Here is an 18,929-nt window from a genome sequence, read left to right as displayed (position 1 = left end):
CACAACTTAATTATTGACAAACAATATAGAAAACAGCGGCGGACTACTTCCAGCGGCGGAGGGACACCTTTTTCCCCACTAGCTGCAATCAGACGCAGTGACGCAGCAGAGTGCAACTGACCAGGGCGGAGGTCATTCTGCTGGGAGAAGAGACACGGCGAGGAGGTAAGTTATCTTCTGAAAGTGCATGTGAGTTTTTGTCGATAAAATTTAATAACAATGTCATTTTCTTCTGTGATAAAATGGAGTAAAGTCAGCACATTGACAGAGCTTTGCGAATATGACTACATTACCGTGTTTTTCTCTGTGCTAATCCATCCCGTTAGTTGAAGTTTGAAATGGCGCATTAGTAAATTACACCACTGTTGTCCATGGGGGACGTATTTTAGTTGACGGGCGTTCATTTAGGTTACAAATGCTTCCGACATGACAGGAGCAATTAAAAAAAAAACTTTTGAACTCAACATTTGCCTGCAAGGAACTGCTGGCTAACGTTACCCATTTGTTAGTTAGCTAGTTTGGACACAGTCACGGTAAAATAGTGCTGGATATATTCTGGTATGCCCGCGAAAGCTGAGTCACGTCACGCACCCCCTCCCCCCACCGAGAGTCAGGGCTCGCTTTTTAGCCGTCGGCGCCGTAAGTTTTAACTTATGAAATAACACGTTAATGAAGTCTAAAGACTTGGACGCTTATATTTACTGCATATAGTCAACGTATTTGTCGATGGTCCGAGTGTTTGAGGGGAGGCATTTGTGTTTGTACGGCGTATCGTAATGAAACGAGCTGAAATACCGTTAATTTCTTGCATTGACGCGCCGCTTTTTATCCACCGCCGCGCGCGCTCTCTATTCATCCTCTTGCTCGCGCTATCACAACCGAGCTCCCTCTCGAGACCGCAGCTGCTCTGTGAATGAACATCGTTGTCAGGTTGCAGCACTGTCTGAATTGTGTGTGACTTGTCGAGTTTATTCTGCTTTTGCTAATGACCCTACAATCTACAGTTAATTTTATTTTTCATTCAATCTGGTGGTTATTAAATTGATAATTCCATAAAAGGTCAGAAAATAGTTGGTGAGTTTGTGCTGCTCCCGTCAGGCCGCAGGTACATCCTGCCAAGATGCAGGACAAATAGACTCAAGCATTTTTTTGTCCCTGCTGCAATTGTCCTGCTAAACAAGTGACTGACTAATCTGTTCTTCCTATTTATTGTTGTCGTCTGTGCTTTATGTAACTGGTACTCCGCGATTGTTGTGACTCTTGTTCTGCTGACTGTAGAGTGATTTGCCCCACGGGGACAATAAAAGATTCCTTGATCCTTGAATAATATTGATAAAATTCTTAATCACAGCTTCATTAAGTGCATGGTGACACCCTCAAATTTGTCCCAAATAGATTATTTTCACTCACATTAAACAAAACATTGGAGCACTTTTTTTTTTTTAATTTTTTTTTAAAAATAATTTGGAAGCTTGTAAAAGGGAAATTTGGGGAAATTAATTTTCTTTGTTTTTATTGATTGAAATACTGGAATTTGTTTTCTATACGACTTATGTAATAATGTCAAATATTTGTTAGATCCAATCCCTGCATCTTTTTAAAAATGTACTAGATTTTTTTGGTTCTTTGTAGAAATACTTAATAACGTAAATGCAGTTTCACGTAGAAGGACCCAAAATATCTGTTTCTCTCACTCTTAGTCACTCGTGATATAAGATGATGCAGATAGGTTAAAAATTGATTCACATTATCCTTTTCAAAACATGCAGCTCATTTTAGTTTTTTTTCTCTTGCAGTTGTATAAAGCAGTCATTTCTTCAAGCAGGAGGTTGACCCTTCAAAGTGTTATGCAGTACCTTGATAAAGAGGTATGTGTAGTGTGAATTTGTCAATGTGAACTTCCATCAGAACTCTAATATTGCATGAGCTCACTTTTGTCTAACTTTATGTAGGACACAAGTCAGAATAGGAGGACAGCTGCCCTTCTTGGTCTTCCACGTTTCTTCTCGGAGGATACTTCAGAGATCATCAGGATGTGTGATGTAAGAAAATATATTAACATGTTTATATAATAGTAATGATTGACGAGATTTATTGGTATTCATTTTAAACAGAAGCACACATTCCTTTTTTCCACAACATTGCAGAACCTTTTTCATTCAACGTTTACTACATCATTCAAAACTTACTGGCAATTCAAATGTTTTAAAATTAACTGATAGGCAGTTTTAAAAAGAGAATGTGTGATATGATGATATAGACTGCTGAACTTCATAAGTCAATCACAATAAATGCATAGCTGACTATGATGTGTATTTTAATGCAACCACAATTTTTTACCACTTTCAGACAGTTTTTATTAGGTCACCTGAGACGAAGTCAAAGACCTTAATTAATTACAAATTTCAAAGATCTTCGTAACATCCAGATATGGAAGAATCAAATACACTTTGTGGATGGAAGAGTCCAGGCCCCAGGGTTTCACATTTCCCCGTAGGGAGTGGGCAAAGTTTATCTAAAAATAGTAATCTTAACCTTGATGCCGTAGAAATTAAGGTCTCGATAGGTTTGTGAAGTTTGCATTCAATCCGCAAGTAATGAAGCCGCTTAAGTGGTGGCAAAACCTCTCTAAAAATTGAAAGAGCTCTGAATTAAAAACATTGGCTTAATCTATGATGGAGCTGAAAAAATCTGACCTACAAGCGTTGGGTGTTTGCTTCTGATATGACTGTAGCTGTATGAAAATCCCAAAGTCACAAACTTTGTTGAATCTAAATTGATTTAGTTAAGTGGTATACCATTCAAAACATGGATTCATATTTTTTTTCCATAAACAGCAAAACTGACTACATCAAAAATTCAGGTGACCGTCAAGGCCCATGTCCTCTTGTTTTTGTTTTGTTTAAGCTTTGCTCTCCATGCTTGTAGCCGGCTCCTCGGTACCTTTAAGGTAGGTAGTCCAGCGCTGCAACTCAATGATAGGAACTAAAACTAAGTCTGAACGGGGTTGTGTGGGGATCTTTCTTGCATCAAAAGTATGTCAATAAAAGTGTTTATTTTGTGACTAACCAGCTCAGATTGCTATGATAAGTATCTGACAACATTATGGAGACAAATGCTTAATTTTATTTACGTGACGTCGCTTCTTGCCCTTGTTTACATCCTGTTATGTAGTCTGTCATTTGAAGCAGGGGAGTGTGTGTGGATCTACAGACACAGAAACCTGTAATTTGTTTCTGAAGTGATGGCTGAATATTTAGAAGATTTTGAACAGTTGGATGAGGTATTTGAACTTGGTGGCCTATATTATGTATTTGAACTGATGAGAAGCTGCAACAGAAGAAGAGAGGGACAGGGAGGGGGGCAACAGGCTGCATAGTTTCAGCCAGCCATGCTGTTGTGATACTCAGGAGTTTGTTTTGTTACTCATAGTGTTTTAAGTATTTGACAACATTATGGAGAGAATCCACAAATCAAATTCAAATACTACATCAAAGTATTCAGAATCGTCTAAATATTCAGCCATGTCTTCAGAAATAAACTATGAATTCCCCGTTCAAACTTACTTATGGTTTCAGGCAAAAATGAAACTCAGTGAATACAGCATGGATCTGCCTGATTTTGGTTCCAATCATTCAGTTTCACCCCAGGACAACCCTAAATACAGCCAAGGTTCAAAAATCCCAAAGTCTTCCTTGAAGGACAGACAGAAGTTCCATGGGTTCGACAGTTGTCACAATCAAGATGAGAATGTCAAGATCAAGATGAAGACGGGGGTCCTGCAGGAAGATCTGAAGTTCTGAACACCAGAACCCTCATCTTCATCTGAACACCAGAACCCTCGTCTTCATCTTCATTTACTTTGTACAAGTACCTTGTTTGATTCTATTTTTTACTTTTTTTTGTGTGTTTTTATCTCTTTTTACTCCTATTTGCACTGCTGCTAATTGTCGTGTTCTTCCAAACAAATTTCATTGTACTTCTGCACAATTACAACAAAGTCTCTTTATCTCTTTATCTTATCTGAACACCAGGACCCTCATCTTCATCTTGATCTGAACACCAGGACCCTCATCTTCATCTGAATACCAGGACCCTCATCTTCATCTGAACACCAGGACCCTCGTCTTCATCTGAATACCAGGACCCTCATCTTTATCTTCATCTGAACACCAGGACCCTCATCTTCATCTGAATACCAGGACCCTCATCTTCATCTTTATCTTCATCTGAACACCAGGACCCTCATCTTCATCTGAGCACCAGGACCCTCATCTCCATCTGAACACCATGACCCTCGTCTTCATCTTCATTTACTTTGCATATCTTACCTTGTTTGATTCTTTTAATTTTTATTTTAATTCTTTTTGAATATTTTTATCTCTTTTTACTCCTATTTGCACTGCTGCTAATTGTCGTGTTCTTCCAAACAAATTTCGTTGTTTTTCTGCACAATGACAACAAAGTCTCTTTATCTTTATCTCTTTATCTTATCTGAACACCAGGACCCTCATCTTCATCTTCATCTGAACACCAGGACCCTCATCTTCATCTTTATCTTCATCTGAACACCAGGACCCTCATCTTCATCTGAGCACCAGGACCCTCATTTTCATCTGAGCACCAGGACCCTCATTTTCATCTGAGCACCAGGACCCCCATCTCCATCTGAACACCAGGACCCTCGTCTTCATCTTCATCTGAAGACCAGGACCCTCATCTTCATCTGAACACCAGGACCCACGTCTTCATCTCATTACCAGGACCCTCGTCTTCATCTGAATACCATGACCCTCCATCTTCATCTTATTACCAGGACGCTCGTCTTCAACTGAACACCAGGACCTTCATCTTTATCTGAATCCCAGGACCCTCAACTTCATCTTTGTCTGAACACCAGGACCCTCATCTTCATCTTTGTCTGAACACCAGGACCCTCATCTTCATCTTTGTCTGAACACCAGGACCCTCATCTTCATCTTTATCTTCATCTGAATCCCAGGACCCTCAACTTCATCTAAATACCAGGATCCTCATCTTCATCTGAAGACCGGGATCTTCATCTTCATCTGAAGACCAGGACTCTCATCTTCATCTGAAGACCAGGACCCTCGTCTTCATCTGAATACCAGGACCTTCATCTTCACTTGAACACCAAGACTCTTGTCTTCATCTTCATCTGAACACCAGGACTCTCGTCTTCATCTGAAGACCAGGACTCTCGTCTTCATCTGAACACCAAGACCCTCGTCTTCATGTTGATCTTCATCTGAAGACCAGGATCCTCATCTTCATCTGAAGACCAGGACTCTCATCTTCATCTGAATACCAGGACCTTCATCTTTACTTGAACACCAAGACTCTTGTCTTCATCTTCATCTGAAGACCAGGACTCTCGTCTTCATCTGAAGACCAGGACTCTTGTCTTCATCTTCATCTGAAGACCAGGACTCTCATCTTCATCTTCATCCAAAGACCAGGACCCTCGTCTTCATCTGAATACCAGGACCTTCATCTTCACTTGAACACCAAGACTCTTGTCTTCATCTTCATCTGAAGACCAGGACTCTCGTCTTCATCTGAAGACCAGGACTCTTGTCTTCATCTTCATCTGAACACCAGGACCCTCGTCTTCATCTGAAGACCAGGATCTTCATTTTCATCTGAAGACCAGGACTCTCATCTTCATCTGAATACCAGGACCTTCATCTTCACCTGAACACCAAGACTCTCGTCTTCATGTTCATCTTCATCCGAACACCAGGACTCTCGTCTTCATCTGAATACCAGGACCTTCATCTTCACCTGAACACCAAGACTCTCGTCTTCATGTTCATCTTCATCTGAAGACCAGGATCTTCATCTTCATCTGAAGACCAGGACTCTCATCTTCATCTGAAGACCAGGACCCTCGTCTTCACCTGAACACCAAGACTCTCGTCTTCATGTTCATCTTCATCTGAATACCAGGACCTTCATCTTCACTTGAACACCAAGACTCTTGTCCTTTTCTTCATCTTCATCTGAACAACAGGACTCTCGTCTTCATCTGAAGACCAGGACTCTCGTCTTCATCTTCACCTGAACACCAGAACTCTCGTCTTCCTGTTCATCTTCATCTTAAAACCAGGATCCTCATCTTCATCTGAAGACCAGGACTCTCATCTTCATCTGAATACCAGGACCTTCATCTTCACTTGAACACCAAGACTCTTATCTTCATCTGAACACCAGGACTCTCGTCTTCACTTGAACAGCAAGACTCTTGTCTTCATCTTCATCTGAAGACCAGGACTCTCGTCTTCATCTGAAGACCAGGTCTCTTGTCTTCATCTTCACCTGAACACCAAGACTCTCGTCTTCATGTTCATCTTCATCTGAAGACCAGGATCTTCATCTTCATCTGAAGACCAGGACTCTCGTCTTCATCTGAAGACCAGGACTCTTGTCTTCATCTTCATCTGAACACCAACAGCCTCGTCTTCATCTGAATACCAGGACCTTCATCTTCACCTGAACACCAAGACTCTCGTCTTCATGTTCATCTTCATCTGAAGACCAGGACCCTCTTCTTCATCTGAATACCAGGACTCTCGTCTTCATCTGAAGACCAGGACCCTCTTCTTCATCTGAATACCAGGACCTTCATCTTCACTTGAACACCAAGACTCTTGTCTTCATCTTCATCTGAACACCAGGACCCTCGTCTTCATCTGAAGACGAGGACTCTCGTCTTCATCTTCACCTGAACACCAGGACTCTCGTCTTCCTGTTCATCTTCATCTGAAGACCAAGATCCTCATCTTCATCTGAAGACCAGGATCTTCATCTGAAGACCAGGACTCTCATCTTCATCTGAATACCAGGACCATCATCTTCACTTGAACACCAAGACTCTTGTCTTCGTCTTCATCTGAAGACCAGGACTCTCGTCTTCATCTGAAGACCAGTACTCTCTTCTTCATCTTCATCTGACCACCAGGACCCTCGTCTTCATCTTCATCTGAATACCAGGACCTTCATCTTCACTTGAACACCAAGACTCTTGTCTTCATCATCTGAACACCAGGACTCTCATCTTCATCTGAAGACCAGGACCCTCGTCTTCATCTGAATACCAGGACCTTCATCTTCACTTGAACACCAAGACTCTTGTCTTCATCTTCATCCTCATCTGAACACCAGGACTCTCGTCTTCATCTGAAGACCAGGACTCTCGTCTTCATCTTCATCTGAACACCAGGACCCTCGTCTTCATATTCATCTTCATCTGAATACCAGGATCTTCGTCTTCATCTGAAAACCAGGACTCTCGTCTTCATCTGAAGACCAGTACTCTCTTCTTCATCTTCATCTGACCACCAGGACCCTCGTCTTCATCTTCATCTGAATACCAGGACCTTCATCTTCACTTGAACACCAAGACTCTTGTCTTCATCTTCCTCTTCTGAACACCAGGACTCTCGTCTTCATCTGAAGACCAGGACTCTCGTCTTCATCTTCACCTGAACACCAGAACTCTTGTCTTCCCTTTTCATCTTCATCTGAAGACCAGGACTCTCATCTTCATCTGAATACCAGGACCTTCATCTTCACTTGAACACCAAGACTCTTGTCTTCATCATCTGAACACCAGGACTCTCATCTTCATCTGAAGACCAGGACCCTCGTCTTCATCTGAATACCAGGACCTTCATCTTCACTTGAACACCAAGACTCTTGTCTTCATCTTCATCCTCATCTGAACACCAGGACCTTCATCTTCACTTGAACACCAAGACTCTTGTCTTCATCTTCATCTGAAGACCAGGACTCTCATCTTCATCTGAAGACCAGGACTCTTGTCTTCCTCTTCATCTGAAGACCAGGACTCTCGTCTTCATCTTCACTTGAACACCAGGACTCTCGTCTTCCTTTTCATCTTCATCTGAAGACCAAGATCCTCATCTTCATCTGAAGACCAGGATCTTCATCTGAAGACCAGGACCTTCATCTTCACTTGAACACCAAGACTCTTGTCTTCATCTTCATCAAAAGACCAGCATCCTCGTCTTCATCTGAATACAAGGACCTTCATCTTCACTTGAACACCAAGACTCTTGTCTTCATCTTCATCTGAACACCAGGACCCTCGTCTTCATCTGAAGACCGGGACTCATCTTCATCTGAACACCAGGACTCTCGTCTTCCTGTTCATCCTCATCTGAAGACCAGGACTCTTGTCTTCATCTTCATCTGAACACCAGGACCCTCGTCTTCATGTTCATCTTCATCTGAAGACCAGGATCTTCATTTTCATCTGAAGACCAGGACTCTCATCTTCATCTTCATCCAAAGACCAGGACACTCGTCTTCATCTGAATACAAGGACCTTCATCTTCACTTGAACACCAAGACTCTTTTCTTCATCTTCATCTGAACACCAGGACCCTCGTCTTCATGTTCATCTTCATCTGAAGACCAGGACTCTCATCTTCATCTGAAGACCAGGACTCTTATCTTCATCTTCATCTGAAGACCAGGACTCTTATCTTCATCTGAAGACCAGGACCCTCTTCTTCATCTGAATACCAGGACCTTCATCTTCACTTGAACACCAAGACTCTTGTCTTCATCTGAACACCAGGACCCTCGTCTTCATCTGAAGACCAGGACTCTTATCTTCATCTGAAGACCAGGACCCTCTTCTTCATCTGAATACCAGGACCTTCATCTTCACTTGAACACCAAGACTCTTGTCTTCATCTGAACACCAGGACCCTCGTCTTCATCTGAAGACCAGGACTCTCGTCTTCATCTTCACCTGAACACCAGGACTCTCGTCTTCCTGTTCATCTTCATCTGAAGACCAAGATCCTCATCTTCATCTGAAGACCAGGATCTTCATCTGAAGACCAGGACTCTCATCTTCATCTGAATACCAGGACCATCATCTTCACTTGAACACCAAGACTCTTGTCTTCGTCTTCATCTGAAAACCAGGACTCTCGTCTTCATCTGAAGACCAGTACTCTCTTCTTCATCTTCATCTGACCACCAGGACCCTCGTCTTCATCTTCATCTGAATACCAGGACCTTCATCTTCACTTGAACACCAAGACTCTTGTCTTCATCTTCCTCTTCTGAACACCAGGACTCTCGTCTTCATCTGAAGACCAGGACTCTCGTCTTCATCTTCACCTGAACACCAGAACTCTTGTCTTCCCTTTTCATCTTCATCTGAAGACCAGGACTCTCATCTTCATCCTAATACCAGGACCTTCATCTTCACTTGAACACCAAGACTCTTGTCTTCATCATCTGAACACCAGGACTCTCATCTTCATCTGAAGACCAGGACCCTCGTCTTCATCTGAATACCAGGACCTTCATCTTCACTTGAACACCAAGACTCTTGTCTTCATCTTCATCCTCATCTGAACACCAGGACTCTCGTCTTCATCTGAAGACCAGGACTCTCGTCTTCATCTTCATCTGAACACCAGGACCCTCGTCTTCATGTTCATCTTCATCTGAAGACCAGGATCTTCATCTTCATCTGAAGACCAGGACTCTCATCTTAATCTGAAGACCAGGACTCTCATCTTCATCCTAAGACCAGGACCTTCATCTTCATCTGAATACCAGGACCTTCATCTTCACCTGAACACCAAGCCTCTCGTCTTCATGTTCATCTTCATCTGAAGACCAGGATCTTCATCTTCATCCAAAGACCAGGACTCTCATCTTCATCTGAAGACCAGGACTCTCATCTTCATCTTCATCTGAACACCAGGACCCTCGTCTTCATCTGAATACCAGGACCTTCATCTTCACTTGAACACCAAGACTCTTGTCTTCATCTTCATCTGAACATCAGGACCCTCGTCTTCATCAGAAGACCAGAACTCTCGTCTTCATCTTCATCTGAACACCAGGAGCCTCATCTTCATCTTCATCTGAATACCAGGACCTTCATCTTCACCTGAACACCAAGACTCTTGTCTTCATGTTCATCTTCATCTGAAGACCAGGATCTTCATCTGAAGACCAGGACTCTCATCTTCATCTGAAGACCAGGACCTTCATCTTCACTTGAACACCAAGACTCTTGTCTTCATCATCTGAACACCAGGACTCTCATCTTCATCTGAAGACCAGGACCCTCGTCTTCATCTGAATACCAGGACCTTCATCTTTACTTGAACACCAAGACTCTTGTCTTCATCTTCATCCTCATCTGAACACCAGGACTCTCGTCTTCATCTGAAGACCAGGACTCTCGTCTTCATCTTCATCTGAACACCAGGACCCTCGTCTTCACCTGAACACCAAGCCTCTCGTCTTCATGTTCATCTTCATCTGAAGACCAGGATCTTCATCTTCATCCAAAGACCAGGACTCTCATCTTCATCTGAAGACCAGGACTCTCATCTTCATCTTCATCTGAACACCAGGACCCTCGTCTTCATCTGAATACCAGGACCTTCATCTTCACTTGAACACCAAGACTCTTGTCTTCATCTGAACATCAGGACCCTCGTCTTCATCAGAAGACCAGAACTCTCGTCTTCATCTTCATCTGAACACCAGGAGCCTCATCTTCATCTTCATCTGAATACCAGGACCTTCATCTTCACCTGAACACCAAGACTCTTGTCTTCATGTTCATCTTCATCTGAAGACCAGGATCTTCATCTGAAGACCAGGACTCTTATCTTCATCTGAAGACCAGGACCCTCGTCTTCATCTGAATACTAGGACCTTCATCTTCACTTGAACACCAAGACTCTTGTCTTCATCTTCATCTGAACACCAGGACCCTCGTCTTCATCTGAAGACGAGGACTCTCGTCTTCATCTTCACCTGAACACCAGGACTCTCGTCTTCCTGTTCATCTTCATCTGAAGACCAAGATCCTCATCTTCATCTGAAGACCAGGATCTTCATCTGAAGACCAGGACTTTCATCTTCATCTGAACACCAGGACCCTCGTCTTCATCTGAAGACCAGGACTCTCGTCTTCATCTTCACCTGAACACCAGGACTCTCGTCTTCCTGTTCATCTTCATCTGAAGACCAAGATCTTCATCTTCATCTGAAGACCAGGATCTTCATCTGAAGACCAGGACCTTCATCTTCACTTGAACACCAAGACTCTTGTCTTCATCTTCATCTGAAGACCAGGACTCTCGTCTTCATCTGAAGACCAGGACTCTTGTCTTCGTCTTCATCTGAAGACCAGGACTCTCGTCTTCATCTTCACTTGAACACCAGGACTCTCGTCTTCCTTTTCATCTTCATCTGAGGACCAAGATCCTCATCTTCATCTGAAGACCAGGATCTTCATCTGAAGACCAGGACCTTCATCTTCACTTGAACACCAAGACTCTTGTCTTCATCTTCATCTGAACACCAGGACCCTCGTCTTCATCTGAAGACCGGGACTCATCTTCATCTGAACACCAGGACTCTCGTCTTCCTGTTCATCCTCATCTGAAGACCAGGACTCTTGTCTTCATCTTCATCTGAACACCAGGACCCTCGTCTTCATGTTCATCTTCATCTGAAGACCAGGACTCTCATCTTCATCTGAACACCAGGAGCCTCATCTTCATCTTCATCTGAATACCAGGACCTTCATTTTCATCTGAAGACCAGGACTCTCATCTTCATCCAAAGACCAGGACACTCGTCTTCATCTGAATACAAGGACCTTCATCTTCACTTGAACACCAAGACTCTTTTCTTCATCTTCATCTGAACACCAGGACCCTCGTCTTCATGTTCATCTTCATCTGAAGACCAGGACTCTCATCTTCATCTGAAGACCAGGACTCTTATCTTCATCTTCATCTGAAGACCAGGACTCTTATCTTCATCTGAAGACCAGGACCCTCTTCTTCATCTGAATACCAGGACCTTCATCTTCACTTGAACACCAAGACTCTTGTCTTCATCTGAACACCAGGACCCTCGTCTTCATCTGAAGTCCAGGACTCTCGTCTTCATCTTCACCTGAACACCAGGACTCTCGTCTTCCTGTTCATCTTCATCTGAAGACCAAGATCCTCATCTTCATCTGAAGACCAGGATCTTCATCTGAAGACCAGGACTCTCATCTTCATCTGAATACCAGGACCATCATCTTCACTTGAACACCAAGACTCTTGTCTTCGTCTTCATCTGAAAACCAGGACTCTCGTCTTCATCTGAAGACCAGTACTCTCTTCTTCATCTTCATCTGACCACCAGGACCCTCGTCTTGATCTTCATCTGAATACCAGGACCTTCATCTTCACTTGAACACCAAGACTCTTGTCTTCATCTTCCTCTTCTGAACACCAGGACTCTCGTCTTCATCTGAAGACCAGGACTCTCGTCTTCATCTTCACCTGAACACCAGAACTCTTGTCTTCCCTTTTCATCTTCATCTGAAGACCAGGACTCTCATCTTCATCTGAATACCAGGACCTTCATCTTCACTTGAACACCAAGACTCTTGTCTTCATCATCTGAACACCAGGACTCTCATCTTCATCTGAAGACCAGGACCCTCGTCTTCATCTGAATACCAGGACCTTCATCTTCACTTGAACACCAAGACTCTTGTCTTCATCTTCATCCTCATCTGAACACCAGGACTCTCGTCTTCATCTGAAGACCAGGACTCTCGTCTTCATCTTCATCTGAACACCAGGACCCTCGTCTTCATGTTCATCTTCATCTGAAGACCAGGATCTTCATCTTCATCTGAAGACCAGGACTCTCATCTTCATCTGAAGACCAGGACTCTCATCTTCATCCTAATACTAGGACCTTCATCTTCATTTGAATACCAGGAACTTCATCTTCACTTGAACACCAAGACTCTTGTCTTCATCTTCATCTGAACACCAGGACCCTCGTCTTCATCTGAAGACCGGGACTCATCTTCATCTGAACACCAGGACTCTCGTCTTCCTGTTCATCCTCATCTGAAGACCAGGACTCTTGTCTTCATCTTGATCTGAACACCAGGACCCTCGTCTTCATGTTCATCTTCATCTGAAGACCAAGATCTTCATTTTCATCTGAAGACCAGGACTCTCATCTTCATCTTCATCCAAAGACCAGGACACTCGTCTTCATCTGAATACAAGGACCTTCATCTTCACTTGAACACCAAGACTCTTTTCTTCATCTTCATCTTCATCTGAACACCAGGACCCTCGTCTTCATGTTCATCTTCATCTGAAGACCAGGACTCTCATCTTCATCTGAACACCAGGAGCCTCATCTTCATCTTCATCTGAATACCAGGACCTTCATCTTCACTTGAACACCAAGACTCTTGTCTTCATCTTCATCTGAACACCAGGACCCTCGTCTTCATCTGAAGACGAGGACTCTCGTCTTCATCTTCACCTGAACACCAGGACTCTCGTCTTCATCTGAAGACCAGGACTCTCGTCTTCATCTTCATCTGAAGACCAAGATCCTCATCTTCATCTGAAGACCAGGATCTTCATCTGAAGACCAGGACTTTCATCTTCATCTGAACACCAGGACCCTCGTCTTCATCTGAAGACCAGGACTCTCGTCTTCATCTTCACCTGAACACCAGGACTCTCGTCTTCCTGTTCATCTTCATCTGAAGACCAAGATTTCATCTTCATCTGCAGACCAGGATCTTCATCTGAAGACCAGGACCTTCATCTTCACTTGAACACCAAGACTTTTGTCTTCATCTTCATCTGAAGACCAGGACTCTCGTCTTCATCTTCACTTGAACACCAGGACTCTCGTCTTCCTTTTCATCTTCATCTGAAGACCAAGATCCTCATCTTCATCTGAAGACCAGGATCTTCATCTGAAGACCAGGACCTTCATCTTCACTTGAACACCAAGACTCTTGTCTTCATCTTCATCTGAACACCAGGACCCTCGTCTTCATCTGAAGACCGGGACTCATCTTCATCTGAACACCAGGACTCTCGTCTTCCTGTTCATCCTCATCTGAAGACCAGGACTCTTGTCTTCATCTTCATCTGAACACCAGGACCCTCGTCTTCATGTTCATCTTCATCTGAAGACCAGGATCTTCATTTTCATCTGAAGACCAGGACTCTCATCTTCATCTTCATCCAAAGACCAGGACACTCGTCTTCATCTGAATACAAGGACCTTCATCTTCACTTGAACACCAAGACTCTTTTCTTCATCTTCATCTGAACACCAGGACCCTCGTCTTCATGTTCATCTTCATCTGAAGACTAGGACTCTCATCTTCATCTGAAGACCAGGACTCTTATCTTCATCTTCATCTGAAGACCAGGACTCTTATCTTCATCTGAAGACCAGGACCCTCTTCTTCATCTGAATACCAGGACCTTCATCTTCACTTGAACACCAAGACTCTTGTCTTCATCTGAACACCAGGACCCTCGTCTTCATCTGAAGTCCAGGACTCTCGTCTTCATCTTCACCTGAACACCAGGACTCTCGTCTTCCTGTTCATCTTCATCTGAAGACCAAGATCCTCATCTTCATCTGAAGACCAGGATCTTCATCTGAAGACCAGGACTCTCATCTTCATCTGAATACCAGGACCATCATCTTCACTTGAACACCAAGACTCTTGTCTTCGTCTTCATCTGAAAACCAGGACTCTCGTCTTCATCTGAAGACCAGTACTCTCTTCTTCATCTTCATCTGACCACCAGGACCCTCGTCTTCATCTTCATCTGAATACCAGGACCTTCATCTTCACTTGAACACCAAGACTCTTGTCTTCATCTTCCTCTTCTGAACACCAGGACTCTCGTCTTCATCTGAAGACCAGGACTCTCGTCTTCATCTTCACCTGAACACCAGAACTCTTGTCTTCCCTTTTCATCTTCATCTGAAGACCAGGACTCTCATCTTCATCTGAATACCAGGACCTTCATCTTCACCGGAACACCAAGACTCTTGTCTTCATGTTCATCTTCATCTGAAGACCAGGATCTTCATCTGAAGACCAGGACTCTTATCTTCATCTGAAGACCAGGACCCTCGTCTTCATTTGAATACCAGGACCTTCATCTTCACTTGAACACCAAGACTCTTGTCTTCATCTTCATCTGAACACCAGGACCCTCGTCTTCATCTGAAGACGAGGACTCTCGTCTTCATCTTCATCTTCACCTGAACACCAGGACTCTCGTCTTCCTTTTCATCTTCATCTGAAGACCAAGATCCTCATCTTCATCTGAAGACCAGGATCTTCATCTGAAGACCAGGACTTTCATCTTCATCTGAACACCAGGACCCTCGTCTTCATCTGAAGACCAGGACTCTCGTCTTCATCTTCACCTGAACACCAGGACTCTCGTCTTCCTGTTCATCTTCATCTGAAGACCAAGATCTTCATCTTCATCTGAAGACCAGGATCTTCATCTGAAGACCAGGACCTTCATCTTCACTTGAACACCAAGACTCTTGTCTTCATCTTCATCTGAAGACCAGGACTCTCGTCTTCATCTGAAGACCAGGACTCTTGTCTTCGTCTTCATCTGAAGACCAGGACTCTCGTCTTCATCTTCACTTGAACACCAGGACTCTCGTCTTCCTGTTCATCTTCATCTGAAGACCAAGATCCTCATCTTCATCTGAAGACCAGGATCTTCATCTGAAGACCAGGACCTTCATCTTCACTTGAATACCAAGACTCTTGTCTTCATCTTCATCAAAAGACCAGCACCCTCGTCTTCATCTGAATACAAGGACCTTCATCTTCACTTGAACACCAAGACTCTTGTCTTCATCTTCATCTGAACACCAGGACCCTCGTCTTCATCTGAAGACCGGGACTCATCTTCATCTGAACACCAGGACCTTCATCTTCACTTGAACACCAAGACTCTTGTCTTCATCTGAACACCAGGACCCTCGTCTTCATCTGAAGTCCAGGACTCTCGTCTTCATCTTCACCTGAACACCAGGACTCTCGTCTTCCTGTTCATCTTCATCTGAAGACCAAGATCCTCATCTTCATCTGAAGACCAGGATCTTCATCTGAAGACCAGGACTCTTATCTTCATCTGAATACCAGGACCATCATCTTCACTTGAACACCAAGACTCTTGTCTTCGTCTTCATCTGAAAACCAGGACTCTCGTCTTCATCTGAAGACCAGTACTCTCTTCTTCATCTTCATCTGACCACCAGGACCCTCGTCTTCATCTGAATACCAGGACCTTCATCTTCACTTGAACACCAAGACTCTTGTCTTCATCTTCCTCTTCTGAACACCAGGACTCTCGTCTTCATCTGAAGACCAGGACTCTCGTCTTCATCTTCACCTGAACACAAGAACTCTTGTCTTCCCTTTTCATCTTCATCTGAAGACCAGGACTCTCATCTTCATCTGAATACCAGGACCTTCATCTTCACTTGAACATCAAGACTCTTGTCTTCATCATCTGAACACCAGGACTCTCATCTTCATCTGAAGACCAGGACCCTCGTCTTCATCTGAATACCAGGACCTTCATCTTCACTTGAACACCAAGACTCTTGTCTTCATCTTCATCCTCATCTGAACACCAGGACCTTCATCTTCACTTGAACACCAAGACTCTTGTCTTCATCTTCATCTGAAGACCAGGACTCTCGTCTTCATGTGAAGACCAGGACTCTTGTCTTCGTCTTCATCTGAAGACCAGGACTCTCGTCTTCATCTTCACTTGAACACCAGGACTCTCGTCTTCCTTTTCATCTTCATCTGAAGACCAAGATCCTCATCTTCATCTGAAGACCAGGATCTTCATCTGAAGACCAGGACCTTCATCTTCACTTGAACACCAAGACTCTTGTCTTCATCTTCATCAAAAGACCAGCACCCTCGTCTTCATCTGAATACAAGGACCTTCATCTTCACTTGAACACCAAGACTCTTGTCTTCATCTTCATCTGAACACCAGGACCCTCGTCTTCATCTGAAGACCGGGACTCATCTTCATCTGAACACCAGGACTCTCGTCTTCCTGTTCATCCTCATCTGAAGACCAGGACTCTTGTCTTCATCTTCATCTGAACACCAGGACCCTCGTCTTCATGTTCATCTTCATCTGAAGACCAGGATCTTCATTTTCATCTGAAGACCAGGACTCTCATCTTCATCTTCATCCAAAGACCAGGACACTCTTCTTCATCTGAATACAAGGACCTTCATCTTCACTTGAACACCAAGACTCTTTTCTTCATCTTCATCTGAACACCAGGACCCTCGTCTTAATGTTCATCTTCATCTGAAGACCAGGACTCTCATCTTCATCTGAAGACCAGGACTCTTATCTTCATCTGAAGACCAGGACTCTTATCTTCATCTGAAGACCAGGACCCTCTTCTTCATCTGAATACCAGGACCTTCATCTTCACTTGAACACCAAGACTCTTGTCTTCATCTGAACACCAGGACCCTCGTCTTCATCTGAAGTCCAGGACTCTCGTCTTCATCTTCACCTGAACACCAGGACTCTCGTCTTCCTGTTCATCTTCATCTGAAGACCAAGATCCTCATCTTCATCTGAAGACCAGGATCTTCATCTGAAGACCAGGACTCTCATCTTCATCTGAATACCAGGACCATCATCTTCACTTGAACACCAAGACTCTTGTCTTCGTCTTCATCTGAAAACCAGGACTCTCGTCTTCATCTGAAGACCAGTACTCTCTTCTTCATCTTCATCTGACCACCAGGACCCTCGTCTTCATCTTCATCTGAATACCAGGACCTTCATCTTCACTTGAACACCAAGACTCTTGTCTTCATCTTCCTCTTCTGAACACCAGGACTCTCGTCTTCATCTGAAGACCAGGACTCTTGTCTTCATCTTCACCTGAACACCAGAACTCTTGTCTTCCTTTTTCATCTTCATCTGAAGACCAGGACTCTCATCTTCATCTGAATACCAGGACCTTCATCTTCACTTGAACACCAAGACTCTTGTCTTCATCATCTGAACACCAGGACTCTCATCTTCATCTGAAGACCAGGACCCTCGTCTTCATCTGAATACCAGGACCTTCATCTTCACTTGAACACCAAGACTCTTGTCTTCATCTTCATCCTCATCTGAACACCAGGACTCTCGTCTTCATCTGAAGACCAGGACTCTCGTCTTCATCTTCATCTGAACACCAGGACCCTCGTCTTCATGTTCATCTTCATCTGAAGACCAGGATCTTCATCTTCATCTGAAGACCAGGACTCTCATCTTCATCTGAAGACCAGGACTCTCATCTTCATCCTAAGACCAGGACCTTCATCTTCATCTGAATACCAGGAACTTCATCTTCACTTGAACACCAAGACTCTTGTCTTCATCTTCATCTGAACACCAGGACCCTCGTCTTCATCTGAAGACCGGGACTCATCTTCATCTGAACACCAGGACTCTCGTCTTCCTGTTCATCCTCATCTGAAGACCAGGACTCTTGTCTTCATCTTGATCTGAACACCAGGACCCTCGTCTTCATGTTCATCTTCATCTGAAGACCAAGATCTTCATTTTCATCTGAAGACCAGGACTCTCATCTTCATCTTCATCCAAAGACCAGGACACTCGTCTTCATCTGAATACAAGGACCTTCATCTTCACTTGAACACCAAGACTCTTTTCTTCATCTTCATCTTCATCTGAACACCAGGACCCTCGTCTTCATGTTCATCTTCATCTGAAGACCAGGACTCTCATCTTCATCTGAACACCAGGAGCCTCATCTTCATCTTCATCTGAATACCAGGACCTTCATCTTCACTTGAACACCAAGACTCTTGTCTTCATCTTCATCTGAACACCAGGACCCTCGTCTTCATCTGAAGACGAGGACTCTCGTCTTCATCTTCACCTGAACACCAGGACTCTCGTCTTCATCTGAAGACCAGGACTCTCGTCTTCATCTTCATCTGAAGACCAAGATCC

This window comes from Amphiprion ocellaris, chromosome 5 (assembly GCF_022539595.1).
Source record: "Amphiprion ocellaris isolate individual 3 ecotype Okinawa chromosome 5, ASM2253959v1, whole genome shotgun sequence".
In the NCBI taxonomy this organism is placed as follows: domain Eukaryota; kingdom Metazoa; phylum Chordata; class Actinopteri; family Pomacentridae; genus Amphiprion; species Amphiprion ocellaris.
Note: the sequence above shows the minus strand (reverse complement) of the source record.